Consider the following 13,911-nt stretch of genomic DNA (forward strand, 5'->3'; position numbering starts at 1 on the left):
TTTGCAGTTCTGTTTCGTTCTTTTTTCTGAGGTTTTCCATATCCTGGCTGTTTTCTTCTTTATTGTTGTCTATTTTTGTCCTGAGTTCATTTATCCATTTATTCATTGTGTTCTCTCTTTCACTTTGGTGTTTATACAGTGCTTCTATGGTTTCCTTTATTTCTTCTTTTGCTTTTTCAAATTCTCTATTTTTATTGTCTTGGAATTTCTTGAGTGTCTCCTGTACATTTTGGTTGACCCTATCCAGTATCATCTCTATAAAATTCTCATTGAGTACTTGTAGTATGTCTTCTTTTAAATTATTCTTGTAGGCTTCATTGGGTCCTTTGGCATAGTTTATCTTCATTTTGTTGGAGTCTGGCTCTGAGTTTCTGTTCTCTTCATTCCCCTCTGGTTCCTGTACTAATTTTTTGCTGTGGGGAAACTGGTTTCCTTGTTTTTTCTGTCTTCCTGTCATTGTCCTTGGTGTTGTTACTGTCCCTGTACTGTGTGTAATTAAGTATTTTCTAGCTTGTAATAATAACAATGGTAATATTGAGAACGGAAGAGTGAGCTGAGATGGAAAGCAAGAAGTTAAAGAAAAGGGGAAAACAAATATACAGACAAGAGGGAGAAAGCAGAACAAGGTATCAGACAAGAGAGTTTCAAAGGTATAAACAGGGAGTGTTAGTGTACTAATCGACAGTAAGCTGAACAGACAATAGAGTGACAGAGAGAGGATTGAAAATCAAAGATAAAAAAAATAAAAAATAAGTATATGAAAGTAATATCTATTTATAAAAATGAATTAAAATAAAATGGAAAATAGGAAATTAAAAAAAAAAAAAAACCAAAAAACTTCCAAGTTTATATGCAATGCAATTTCAGTCTTAATAATTTGGATGTCCGTCTTAATCTCCAGTCCTGGAGTTGGTGCCTCAGATGTTGTTCTGTAGTTGTCTCATCAAAGGGGATGCATAAAGTAGAACAAAACTACACTCACACACACACAGAAGAAAAAATAAAAAAAAAGCCCCACCAAGTGTCCCCAGTTCAAATGCAATAGTTTCAGTAAGTTTTTCGGCTTGCAGGTGTAATTCGGTTGTTCTCTCATCAAAGGTAGGGAGAAAAAGAAAAAAAAGCGTCTGGAGGCAGTTCTGAGAGTGGTATCTGCAACTGTGGCTTGCCTGCCTGCTGCTCTCAGCCTGTAGCTGGCGGCGTTATTTATGCAGATCTCTGGGGTGAGCTTAGCACTCACCTGGTCCCACAGGCTTTGTTTGCTCAGAGTTCTCCTGTGCGGGGGAGGGGGGCCTCTGCTACAGGCTTTTCCCTTTCCAAGCACTGGGAAAGGCGACACTGCCCCGCGTTGTCAGGCCTGCGTGTTTATTTACAGTTCACGTGGGAAGTGGGTCTTCCCTCCTCTCACAAGCGTCCCCGCTTCTGGTTGCTGGCGCGCCCCGCTCCCGCCAGAGCCTCTCCGGCCCGCCCGGCTCGTTTATTTACAGTCCCGGGAAGGCTTCCCTTCCCCCAATCTTCAGCGCTCAGGGCGCCCCACCCTCTTTCCAGCGTGTCTTAACTGTTCTTATTGCTTAGTACTCAGTTTCTCTTTTTTTCCCCCGGTGGAGGTCAGTCTGTCCAGGGGGCTATGCTGCTCTGGCCCAGGCCTGTCTGTGGGGGAACCGCGGTACCGCGAAGCTCACCTGGTCCGCGTCTTCCCAAGCCGTATGGGCGCCGGCCACTGGCGGCCCCGGGGGCCTCCTCGGTTCTCCGTTTAACGTGAAGTGGAGATTCTCTGCACCGGCTGGAGGTGTGGAGGAGTCAAAGTTATGCCTTTTCTCGGTGATTATGCCTGCAAAGTGTGTCTCCAGCGTCTCTCCAAGATTTCACTATAGGAGGGTCGCTTTCTGCTTCCTACCTCTAGCCGCCATCTTGGAATCTCTCTCACCTAAGAATATTTATTGTCAAAAGGAATTTAGAAAAGTACAAGGTGAATTGAAACAGGTACCAATTTTTTAGCAAGAGTTATCAGTAAAGGTTCATATGAATATTGTCATTTTTGTTAACATAAAGCCCAGCAATCAAAAGGCTGAGGTGCCTCACTAGTACAGGGAGCAGCTGAACCAATTGGGGTTTTAGCTCTATCAGAAAACTCTCAATGAGCTTGAGCAAGACAATGGATAAGAGATGAGCACGAGAGCCAAGGTGGATAGCACTGAAGTGCCCACCACACTCTCATGTCCCTCCTGAAGGAAGAGAAGGCCATCTTCTGTACACACGACTCTGACTTTACTCTAGCTACAATTTTATGAATGTAAACCAAGGGAAGCCAACTAATAGATCAAACATAGATCTGTGGGGGTGATCAAATATGAAAATCTCTGCTGAACACAGATGATAAAAATTGGAGCATGCTGAGTATGTATAGAGAATCATGAAGGACTGAGAGAAACACCATAAATGATGACCTTATGAGCAATCAGGGATCTTTACCAGACGTTAGTACCTTGGGATGACTAAAAGGAGTGGTTCTAAGGTACATAAGAGGCTTAATGGCCAGGTAGTTCACAGTGTGGTTCATGAACCACTTGCCTTAGAATCTTAGGTGGGGCTTATGAAAAATGCACATTCCTGATCATTACTGGGAACCACCAGATCAGATTCTGTGACAGTGGATTTCCAAAGCTACACTTTAAGGAGGTGATTGTCATGCACAAAGTTAACTTTATGATGAGGAAACTGAAGCACAGAGAGGCCACAAGAAAGAAAACAAGACTCACTTTCCACGTATATTTCTACTGGAGATATGACTACCCATCTTTCCTCTGGTGGCTCCATTAGTAGTGCCTGAGCACCTTCATTCATTCTGCTAACAGTGTATTTCCTTTCCTGAGTTTACATTTTGCATGCATTCTTCATTCACTTACTGAGTATCCCTTGTGGACCAAGTCTTCTTTTAGGTTCTAGGGAAATAAAAAGAAACAGAATCCCCAAATCTTTGATAAGTAGCTTATGTGTTGCCTCCATAAATTTAATTATAAGCAAGATTTCTTTCCAACTATTTGTGTAACCCTTCTTTTTAAAATACCCATGTACTTATTATATGCTTACTTAGCAGTTTTCAGTAAGAAGTGTTTATGGAACTGACCCACTCCTCTCAACCCTACTCCCCACAAAGAAGTCTTCTTTGTTTTTACAACCTTGCTTGGTTTCTCATCTAGAAAAATGCAAAAATATGCCTCCTTCTTACAATGAGGCCTTAGCTAATTCAGCCAGATTTCAAATTACCCACCCAAATCTAAGACATCTAAAGTTCTAATAGCAATGGTCATTAAACCTCTAATAACCACTGATGCACAAAGAAGGCCATTAGCAGTGCAAACTGGCTTACATCCAGAAAAGATAATCTGAGCACACAGTCTTTGTTGTTTTCATTTAAAATGTGTTTCTCTCTTTTATTGTCTGAAAACTATCATGAAATGTCACCAACCAGTGTAATAAGGCCACCATTTTTTATTAAAATGGAGTACAAAACAGACTCCCCCCACCTACCACACACACACATACACACACACACACACACACACACACACACATAAAAAACACAGGATAAAGTATCTCCCAATGAGGCAAGGAATAGAACACAGAAGTGAGATATGAAGAGAGGAATTTGGGTGACACAGATGTACATAGCCAGAATGCCAGAGTTGTGATTCAAGAGGAAAGTTTTGAGCACAGGAATAATGTGAAAGTGTCAGGCAAAAACACATTAATTTCCTCATGGTTTGAAGAGAATAGAGGCAAGAAGTAGCTCTGACTTGAATTTCCAAACACCACTGACTGGACCTCATCATAAGCAAAGGAAAAAGAGGCATAATGAGAACAGTGCAAAGAAGGAACAAGAAAGAAGAGAAAAAATGTTGGAAGGAAAACTACAGCTTGTTTCCTAGCATAATTTCAGAGAACTGCGAGAGAATTTAAACTGTCAGGTCAAGAAATAAAAACAATAATATTTATAATCCTCAAATATAGCACTTACATTACATTTTGCAAAGTGCTTTGGTGCCATTTCTTCCTTGACCCTATCTCTTCACTCCATTTCTCCTCAGTCACTGCCTGCCATCCTGGGTGGTAAAGTCTCTTCATGTCTAGACCAGGCAACCCCTTGGGTTTTACCTTCTACCTCCACATTTTTTGTTTCCCATGAGCAGAAGCCACATAAGCACTGTGAGAACAGAGGAGAATAGACTGGGCCTGGTAATTTTTAGTTTTGCAGACAAATAAGGCTCTTTGCTCACTATGTGAGCAGTGGATGCTTCAAAGAAATAATCCTGCAAATGTTCCTAGGAAATCTGTCACATAGACTGGATTGCTGGATAAAGCTTTCAGCATCACTGACAAAATCAATGCATGGAAAATAAGCCTACAAAGGGGTGGATGAGAGGCTCTCTCAATGTGGCACAATAAATATGAAAATCACCATTGATAGATACCCAAGAGACAGAAGAAACCTGAGCCAAAATGAGAGTAAGGCTCTCCAGATCAGTGAACTGTGAAGCAAAGTATTTGCATGTTTAAAGGTATAGTGAAATTTCCCTTTCAATCTATATAGTTGCATGCTATCAAAAACATCACAAGACTTCCTAATAATGGCTGACAGGCTTGCTTGAAAAATGGGATCCTCCCATCTGTAATAACATAAATGTTACTGGCAAATGTCATCTCTTCCTCACATACAGGAGGCTTGAAACCTACTGGTCTGTTGCCACAATTAGAAGGATAGATCCCCCCTCTCTTTTTTTATAATTGTCATAAAATTCCATGCCTGAAACTGAGATGCTTTCTTCCTATCTTCCCACTTATTCTATTTTAAGTGATTCTAATAATGATATTTCGCTACTTGAAATAATTGGACAATCTAAAACTGAGAAATAAGCACTTTCCTTTCCTCATTGTTTTCCCTTCTTTATCTCTAACAGCCCCAGGAGATCACAACCATTTGTCCTTAGGGCAATATCAGCAGTTAATGATTCATGTTCAAAGGCTGGAAGTTGTCTAATTAACAAAAGGCAATGTTTTACAGAAACCATTTTTGCTTTGAAATTAATAGCACACAGTGTATATGAATGCTGGATTGCACAAAGGTTGTCAAGCTTGTAGAGTGCTGCTAACTCAAAACTTTCTAATTTCATTTTTATCTGACCCTAACTTCAAGTCATTAAAAATGAACCATTTTCATTTGTTTCTTCCTGATTTATTGGTGCTTTTACAGTGCAGTTCACACATCACATCCTCCTATAATGTGCTCATAAAAATTATGCTTCAGATTTTTATTAAAATAGGCACTTGACTAATGAAAATAATATAAATATATTTTCTGTAAAGTATATTCTTAACATTATAGGTTATTAAAAATCAGAATTATTTTATTAAAAATCAGAATAATTAAATCAGATTATTTTAAAATAATCTAGCCATCCTCTTAATGTAAATGGTGGCACATGCTAGGCATTTCCTCAATAGCAGATATTTGGTAAGATTGCTGGTACTATATCACCAAGACATCATGAGTTTTTATAGAGAGGAGCATTTAAATAACTATTGGCATTTATAAAATTATATATATATATATATATAATTATATACGCCTTTGTTATCATGTTATCAATGCCTTTGAAATCAGCAAAAACCCAAACACATCAGATGAAAGCTATAAAGTCATCATGATCTTGGATTTCAAGTGTTTGTTCCTCTATAATGTCCAGATACTTTGGAAACCCAATTATTTTCATTGTTCATTTTCTTTTTTTGTGTTCACACTAGCAAGCCAGCATCTTTACAGGATAACACAGTAGCTAAGAACTAGAGAAAAGGTTAGTTCAAGAAGAATCAACTTAGAATGTAACACATATGTACAGGAAAGCAATGCGAGGAATCTCCCTGTATAGCTATCCTTATCTCAACTAGCAATAACCCTTGGTCCTCCTTATTAATGTTTACAGTCACTCTTCAACAAAATTAGAGATAAGGGCGAAACAGTTTCTGCCTGGAAGCGAGGGGATAGGGGAGGAGAGGAAAGGGGCAGGGGGAAAGGGAGGGGGTGTGGGGAAGGGGGGAGAAATGACCCAAACATTGTATGCACATATGAATAAAAGAAAAAAAAAAGAACAAGCTCAATTGAAAGCTGTCTTGGTTTGATTTTGGCTGTATACTTCCTACTTTATGTGACTTGGAAAACTTAAATTCTAAGTATATCTTCCTTATTTGTAACATGGGCACAGTGGTTCTTCTTATAACTCTGAATGAAAGAGATGTATTCAGGATGGACTGTACTTGGTTAATACTCATTCAATGTTGACTATTATTTTCATCTCTAGTATCCACAATCCAGGGATAAGACTATAGTAATTACCTACAGCTTATTAAAGGAGTAAATGAGTGAGTTAAAAAGACAAATACTAGTATTTTTGCTTATAGATGAGTAAAACCAGCTTCACAAAAGTAAAGGGACTTGTCCAATGTTAATCACCTAGTAAGTGGCAGAATCATTTTTTCAAATTTGGTCTATCTCTGGCCAACCTGCAGCAGAAGACTGGCTGTCTCCCATATAGCACAGTGAACTTCCTACTTGTTGAGATAACTGCTAAATTTCAAAAATGAACCAAGTGATTTTTTTTGTATTAGGAATATTTTTTTTAACTATTCCCCCAAGCCACAGCCAATTAATCTACTAAGGAGCAATAGCTATGAAATTGGGACTTTGTTCCCAAATAGTCTCCCAAACTCAGAAAAATGGGAGACAGCTGATATTCTGACAGCTAACTTTCCCACTTAAATCACCATCACTCTCAATCTTTGTCAAAATAGGTTTCTCATAATTAAAAATCATGGTTCTCAGAGGAGACAAGTGGCAACTCAATAGCTCAAAGCTTGCTGATAAATTCCACTGCATACTGCATTTGAGCATTCTTACCCATCTCTCCAATCCCAAAGACTTTACTCAGTGAAGAAAGCATGGAAACCATCTATGCAAGGACATCTTAAGTAGGTAGTCTCATTCTCCAGTCATAATTACTTGAGTTACTACCTTTTACATCATTATGAAGAAAAGAATATTTTATGAGAAGAAACGAGTTCATTTCTTAACTCATTATAGGTGAAATCCCTCATATTTGTTCATCTAGTAGAAATTGTTACTAAGATGGATGTTTTTAATGTATACATTATAAGGAAGACCCAGTTTCTATCCTGACAGCCTTGCCTCTTTACTATCATAATAAATATGTGACTTTCCCTCCTAACCATCTGAGAAAGGATCATCCTTCCTCTAAAACTTACAGGTAAGAAATTTTAGTTGTGCCTGATCTAACTATACATTTTAAAGGACTTCATCCTCAAAATATATGCTTATAAGATTTATCTTTTCCATTCATAGTTTGTATTCAAAGGAAATTGGATTTCACTTTCCCAGAACTAAAAAAAAAAAGAAGATCTATTTTAAAATATTAAAGAATTGGCCATCAAAGAGCTATCAAAAAATGTCATGAGTGAGGTTCACACATCACTCATTTAATAAGTCTGCATTGAACTGTTATGACCTGATTGGGCATGTCCTGGAGAAAATGAGATCTTAGTCTAAGTTCCTCTGTAACCTAAAAACTACCACAAAGCAGCAATATTGCTAGACATTAGAAAATTAAAAAATAATTCTGGGCCCACCCAATTGTTTTTGTTTGAGGCAATAGAGAACAAAAGAAGATTCTTCAACATTCAAATCAAAGAAAATATATTTACCATGTATCCTGATATTAGAAATTATTGGGAAAGCAGAAAATTAAAATTTAGAGAAATGAAGTCATGGCATAAAAAACATGGCAAGCCTACTAGTCTTTTAATATCTATACTTTATGCATTTCTTCCTGTTAATAATAAAGAATGCTTACCTCTAAAAAACCTACAACTTCATCACCTTCTCACTGACTCTTTTTCCACAATTAATGTGTCTCCTGCATTATCTCCAATGGTATATAAACATGGTCTATACCATCTAGCCCCCCCCCGAAAAAAGTGTGCATGTGGAGGTTGGGAGGGTTAGACCACATTGTTGTTTCCAAGTAGTCACTACTTCCACTACTTCTTCCTTCCCATGTAATCACACATGAAGCACAATGTCTTCTGTGGAAGACATCTATACTTCTATACCCACTGACATTAGGCTTGGCCACATAATTTGTCAATAGAATGTGAATGAACATGGAGTATGGCAAGTGCAGACTGAAGATCTAGGGTATTGCGTAGTGCAGTTGTGCCTCTTGCTCCTTCACTCTGCTATAAAAGAGATGTGACCCAGATTGAGGAAGCCCTGTCAGCCTGTGTCCAGAAACGAGAAGACTCATGTGCAGGGACACAACTGACATGTAATATGATCAAGAAACAAACCAATCTATTTTTCCTTTTTATTAGCATATATTAATTGTACAAAATAGTGGGTTTAATTACTACATTTTCAAATTTGTATATAATGTACTTTGATCATATTGACCCCCCCATTATCCTCTATTGTTCTTCTTCCTCCCTCCTACTGGTCTCCCTCCTGTTCCCATATGGTCGCCCCCCTTCATGCCATTTTTTAAAAATCTAGATTCATCATATGAGAAAAAATGTGATATTTTTCTTTCTGAGTCTGACACGTAAGTTTTGCTTCACATAATAACCTGTGGTTCCATCCATTTTCTTACAAATGACATAATTTCATTCTTCTTAATGCGTGAATAATGTTCCATTGTGTATATATGCTATATCTTCTTTATCTATTTATCCATTAAGAGCACCTAGCTGATGCCATATCTTGGCTGCTGTGAATAATGTAATAATAAACACGAATGTGCCAGTATCTCTGTTGTATGCTGACTTAGATTTCTTCAGCTATATATACCCAGAAATAGTACAGCTGGATGATATGGTAGCTCTGTTTTTAGTTTTATAAGAAACTTCCACACTGATTTCCATAGTGCTGCACTAATTTACATCCCACCAATAGTGTAAAAGGGTTCCTTTGTCCAGGCAGCCTTGCTAACATTTGTTGTGCTTTGTTTTCCTGATGATAGCCATTCTGACTGTGGCAAGATGGAATTTTGATGTAGTATTGATTACATTTTCCTGATGGCTAAGGATGCTGAACATTTTTCATGAATTTATTGGCCATTTATACTTCTGAGAACTCTTCATTTGCCCATTTATTGATTAGATTATTTGTTGTTTTGATGTTGAATTTTTGAGTTCTTTATATATTCTGGATATTAATCCCCTGTCAGATGGATAGCTTGAAAACATTTTCTTCCATTCTGTAGGCTGTCTCTCCACTCAGTCAATTATTTTCTTTGTCATGCAGAAGGTCAAGTAATTTGAGGCAAAATGGCCTCAAATACAATTGATTTTGCAGAAAGTTCCATGTGCTACTCACAAGAAAGTGTGTTCCTCGGCTGTTGGGTGAAATATATTACAGATGTCTGTTAAGTTCATTTATGATTTATCAATTTATGGTACAATATAACTGTAGTTTCTTTGCTGATTTTTTTGTCTGAATGATTTATCTCTAAATGATAGGTATTAAGGCCACTCATTGTTATTGTATCTGGATCTCTCTGTCCCTTTTATATCCAGCAGTGTTTGTTTTATGAAATTGGAAACATCAGTGTTCAGAACATACATATTTATAATTGTTATATCTTTTTTGAAGCTTTTAGTACTCTTTCTTTTTCCTGTACTCCTGGTATTTTAATGATAATAAGACATAGGGAGATTCTTTCCTTATCATGTCTATTTGGGGTTTTAAGTGCCTCATGTTCTTGGCTTTCCATTTCTTCCCCTGAACTTGGGAAATTTTCTGCTATAATTTCATTGAATAAGTTTTCTGTGCATTTCATCTGTATCCCTTCTCCTACTCCACAGATTCAATAGGTATGGTCTCTTAATTGTGTTCCAGAGACCTTGGGTATTGTGATCAGGATTGCTTTTCCCCCCTCTTTATTGTTATTGAAAATCATAATTCTTCAACCTTGTCTCTAATCTCTGATATTCTTTCTTCTGTCCAGTTTAGTTTACTGGTGATGTGTTCCATTGAGCTTTTTATTTGACTTCCTGAGCTTTTCATTTCCAAGATTTCTGTTTGTATTTTTCCAGAATTGCTATCTTTTTGCTGAACTTCTTTTCCAAGTGTTGAATTTCTCATTCAGATCTTGAACTGACTTCCTTACTTTACTCATCTGCCTATTTGAATCATCTTTGAGGTCATTGTTCAGTTTTAAAACTAGACTTTTGAATCTTTGGCATTTCACACATTTGAGTATCTTTGCATTCAGTTATAGAAGAGTTGTAAATTTTTGAAGAGGTTCTGTTGCCTTATTTTATCATATTTCTTGTGTTTCTAAACTGCTCCTGCAGTAATCCTCAGGTGATGGGACTCACTCCTCAACACAAAGGGTGAGGCCACCAACAACACTGCTCTCCACAGCCAGGGATCTGTGGTGCTTAAACTTATCAGCAGGTCTGTGTCTGACCCTTCGCCTCTCCAAGGCTGTATCTTATGTCCACCTCCTACCCAAGTACTGTGATAGGGTGTCCCCAGGCTCCAGGAGTTCATTGTTCTTGTTTTCAGGTACCAAGAGTATCAAAGTCTCAAACAATATGCCTCTCTTAGGACAGCACCTGGCTATAACCCTCCAACATATGGGGAACAACTAAATGCATGTATTCTCCAATGCTGGCCTGCCATGCAAGAGGAGTCACTGTCACACCAAATCCCACTCTGCCACCTTTACCCCCATTGGATTTAAAGCTTATTATGCAGCTCAAACTGCCAGTCTGTTGTCATCATTACTGCCTGGCTTACCCCTCTCCCATACCAACCCCCATCCCTCAAAGGAGCCAGGGTTGAGCTGCAGGGTGATTCTTACTTTCTTCTATATAACCTTTCTGTTTCTCCATGCTTTTCAGTTGTCCTGTTACCTCTTTGATGATTCCTGATGCTCTTCCCCAGTTTCTCTCTTCAGAATATGTCTTTTCTTACTGTGATTCTTCTCATTCACAGAATTGCATGGAGAAAGCTTATAATCTTCCCTCTCACTCCATAACCCTAAACCAATCTTGTTGTGTGATTTTAGTTGGGCTTTTGTCACTGCAGTATAACTCCATGTGTCTCTATTCATGTCCCACAGGCTGGACACACCACCATTCTCTTCCAATATTCTGTTCTCTGGCATGCTGCCAAGCATTGGGGTTTCTATTATACATAGATCCACAATCCTCTACTAATGTGAGAATGGTCTCACATTAGGGAATCTCTCATCTCAGTGACAATCATAAAAGTGCAGGAGAAAGATTGTCTTCAAGAAACTTCTGCCTTAGATCTAGTAAATGCTTCAGAGATAAAGACCACAAAAGACCTTGCTATCTTCTGCTAAAGCAGGCCAAAATTTTGTAAATATAACATATATAGCTCCCGTTCATTCTGATCTTTTCACATCAATCAAAATAAAACAAGCTAAAGGCTGCAGGCCTAGCTCAACTGGTAGAATGCCTGCCTAGCAAGCATGTAGCCCTGAGTTCAAATGCCAATATCATTAATAAATAAAACCCACAAATGAATTTCTCAATAATTTATCCTGCCAAAGTAGCCATGTCTAGGCAATATTTATTTAACCAGGTAACAGCTTCATAATGACATAGTGTAATATACCAAAATGGCCCTTCTGTGAGGAGTTCATAGTTAGAATCTCTCATAATCATAACAGCAACCCAAACACAATGTAGGAAATCTTCAAAGAATTCAATAAGCTGCAAAGCAGAAATAACTCAAGTTATTTCTGGATACCCATTCATTTCTTCCGCCTCGTCCCATGATATTTCTTCTGCCCTCATAGACTCACTTTTGAATTTGTAGCAAATGATACACAATTATAAGAGGTCAAATAGCATGTCCTACATTAGTAAGCTCCTGAGCTGTTTTTCTTCTCTGTTCACAGGAACTTCCTACTTACTATACACTTCAACGCTCCTCTGTTTGAGGCACTAAATCTGGTAGCTTCCTTGTAGTACATCCATTATAATGCTGTTGTTCCTGAGAATAAAGGTGCTCCAAGGTAATTAAATAAGAACTGTGTAGTTTTCTACTGAAATGGAAATAAACAGCCCACTGCTTCTTCTTTGATAAACGAAATTTTTCTCAATAAAACAATGTTGTATGGGTGCTTCAAATTGAGTCCTTTTCATGCTCACCAGTAATCTTCTGAATGAGTCCAAATGTTATTATTTCCCTTCTTCATAGTACACAGCATTCGGTGTTACAAAAGACAGGAAGTGTACATTATTCTCACATAGAAAAAAATCTTTTGGACAGGAGCTTAATGTATGTCTTTTAGTAGTATCACTAGTAGATGTACAATAGCTACTATTTAGCACAATGTCAGTTGTATTTTATGATCCTCCTTTACAATTCTAATAAGGAATTATATAATACCAAAAAGTACATATTATTAGTTCATTAAAATGCATATGAATGGATAAATAGGGCAGAAAAGATTATTAGAAACCTGTATACTTTTATACACTAGCTCTTCATAGTAGCATATGTAATATGTATCTCAATCTTCCATCCTGCAGGAAATTTGAATATTATTCTAATTGTACAGAAATAAAAGAAGAGATAAACTCTGTTGGCTCCATCATAGTCCAAGCTGAAAAGTCACAGCATTTTTTAATTTAAATGGTCCACGTATTAGGTCATAACTGCTCTAGAATTTTTAAGAATTTCAAAGTCCATCATCTCCAAAGTTAAGATGACTTTCCAACTGGTCTTGGTTTGGGTGTGTCAGCCAAGGTCACATACCACTAAAGAGACTGGGATTTATAGATATAAAGAATGAAGGAGCCTTTCTTTCCCACATTAAACCATTTCCTTTATTGATTCATTTGACAAATACTGATTGGGTACCTCTACCCTGTATCAGACCCAGAGTGTTCTGGATGTTGGGGGAACAAGAGTGGACAAAATGAAATCATTGTTTACATGGAACTTGCATTCTTTGATGAGGTATCAGGAAGTATAAGAGGGGCTTTTGCCATCAATGCATATTCAAAGTTTAAAGAGCACACTGTGGAATTATGAATTTCCATAGGCAATTAGAGATGTATTCTGAGGTATTTTCTTTTTCTCTGTAGTTAAAATTTGATATTAACAAACAGATTAGAAAAAAATACAAGAAAATATTAAGTTTTTTTGACAACAGTATGAATGGTAATAAGTGTGGGTTTCAGTTCAGATTATTCTCTTCAAAATAATAGTTTCAGTTATTTCAGACTATTTGTTGTATAAATACAGCTAAACAGCAACAAACTATAACTATGCTTTTGCTTTTCATGTGCCTAGATATGAATTAATCTTCAAAGTCATACTGATAAAATCTAAGATGAATCCTGCCTTTGGGAAAATGTTGCAGGATCTAAAGATATTAATACTGGATGCCACCTTTGAAATGATAAAGCATTCAGCAGTAATAATGTAGCTTACCTATTGCTGTAAATGCCAAGGCTTTAGCATGAGTGAAAATGTTCTCTGTGATATTCTCCATTAAAGAGATGTGATGTCATACAGAAGACAAAAACTGTCTTATATCTTGTAACCTTCTTCCCTCTTCATGAATTTCCTACTGACCATCACTTTCCAGGCTATCTGTTGACATTCCTTAAGGGAGGTATTATTATTATTATCCCCATTGTATAAATATGTAAATTGAGGCTCAGAGCTGTTAAGTAACTTCCTGTGGATACTGACAAATGGCAGAGTCAGGATCAGAATCATTAATTCAGGATCAGGTCTGCCTTTCAATTAAGGCCACCAGTACTAGACTATTCTGAGGCTTCTCTTACATTTCATGT

At 37.5% G+C, this 13,911-nt stretch overlaps 1 long non-coding RNA gene across 1 annotated transcript in view; it reads right to left on the minus strand.

The window, feature by feature from the left end:
* Positions 1 to 2,682: 2,682 nt before the first annotated feature.
* Positions 2,683 to 13,911, minus strand: part of LOC141411349 (uncharacterized) — a 191,731-nt gene continuing 180,502 nt past the window's right edge. The window contains exon 3 of the long non-coding RNA XR_012436111.1: positions 2,683 to 2,939. This is a non-coding gene — a long non-coding RNA (uncharacterized lncRNA). The remainder of the gene's footprint in view (positions 2,940 to 13,911) is intronic.

Source organism: Castor canadensis, chromosome 10, assembly GCF_047511655.1.
Source record: "Castor canadensis chromosome 10, mCasCan1.hap1v2, whole genome shotgun sequence".
Lineage (NCBI taxonomy): Eukaryota > Metazoa > Chordata > Mammalia > Rodentia > Castoridae > Castor > Castor canadensis.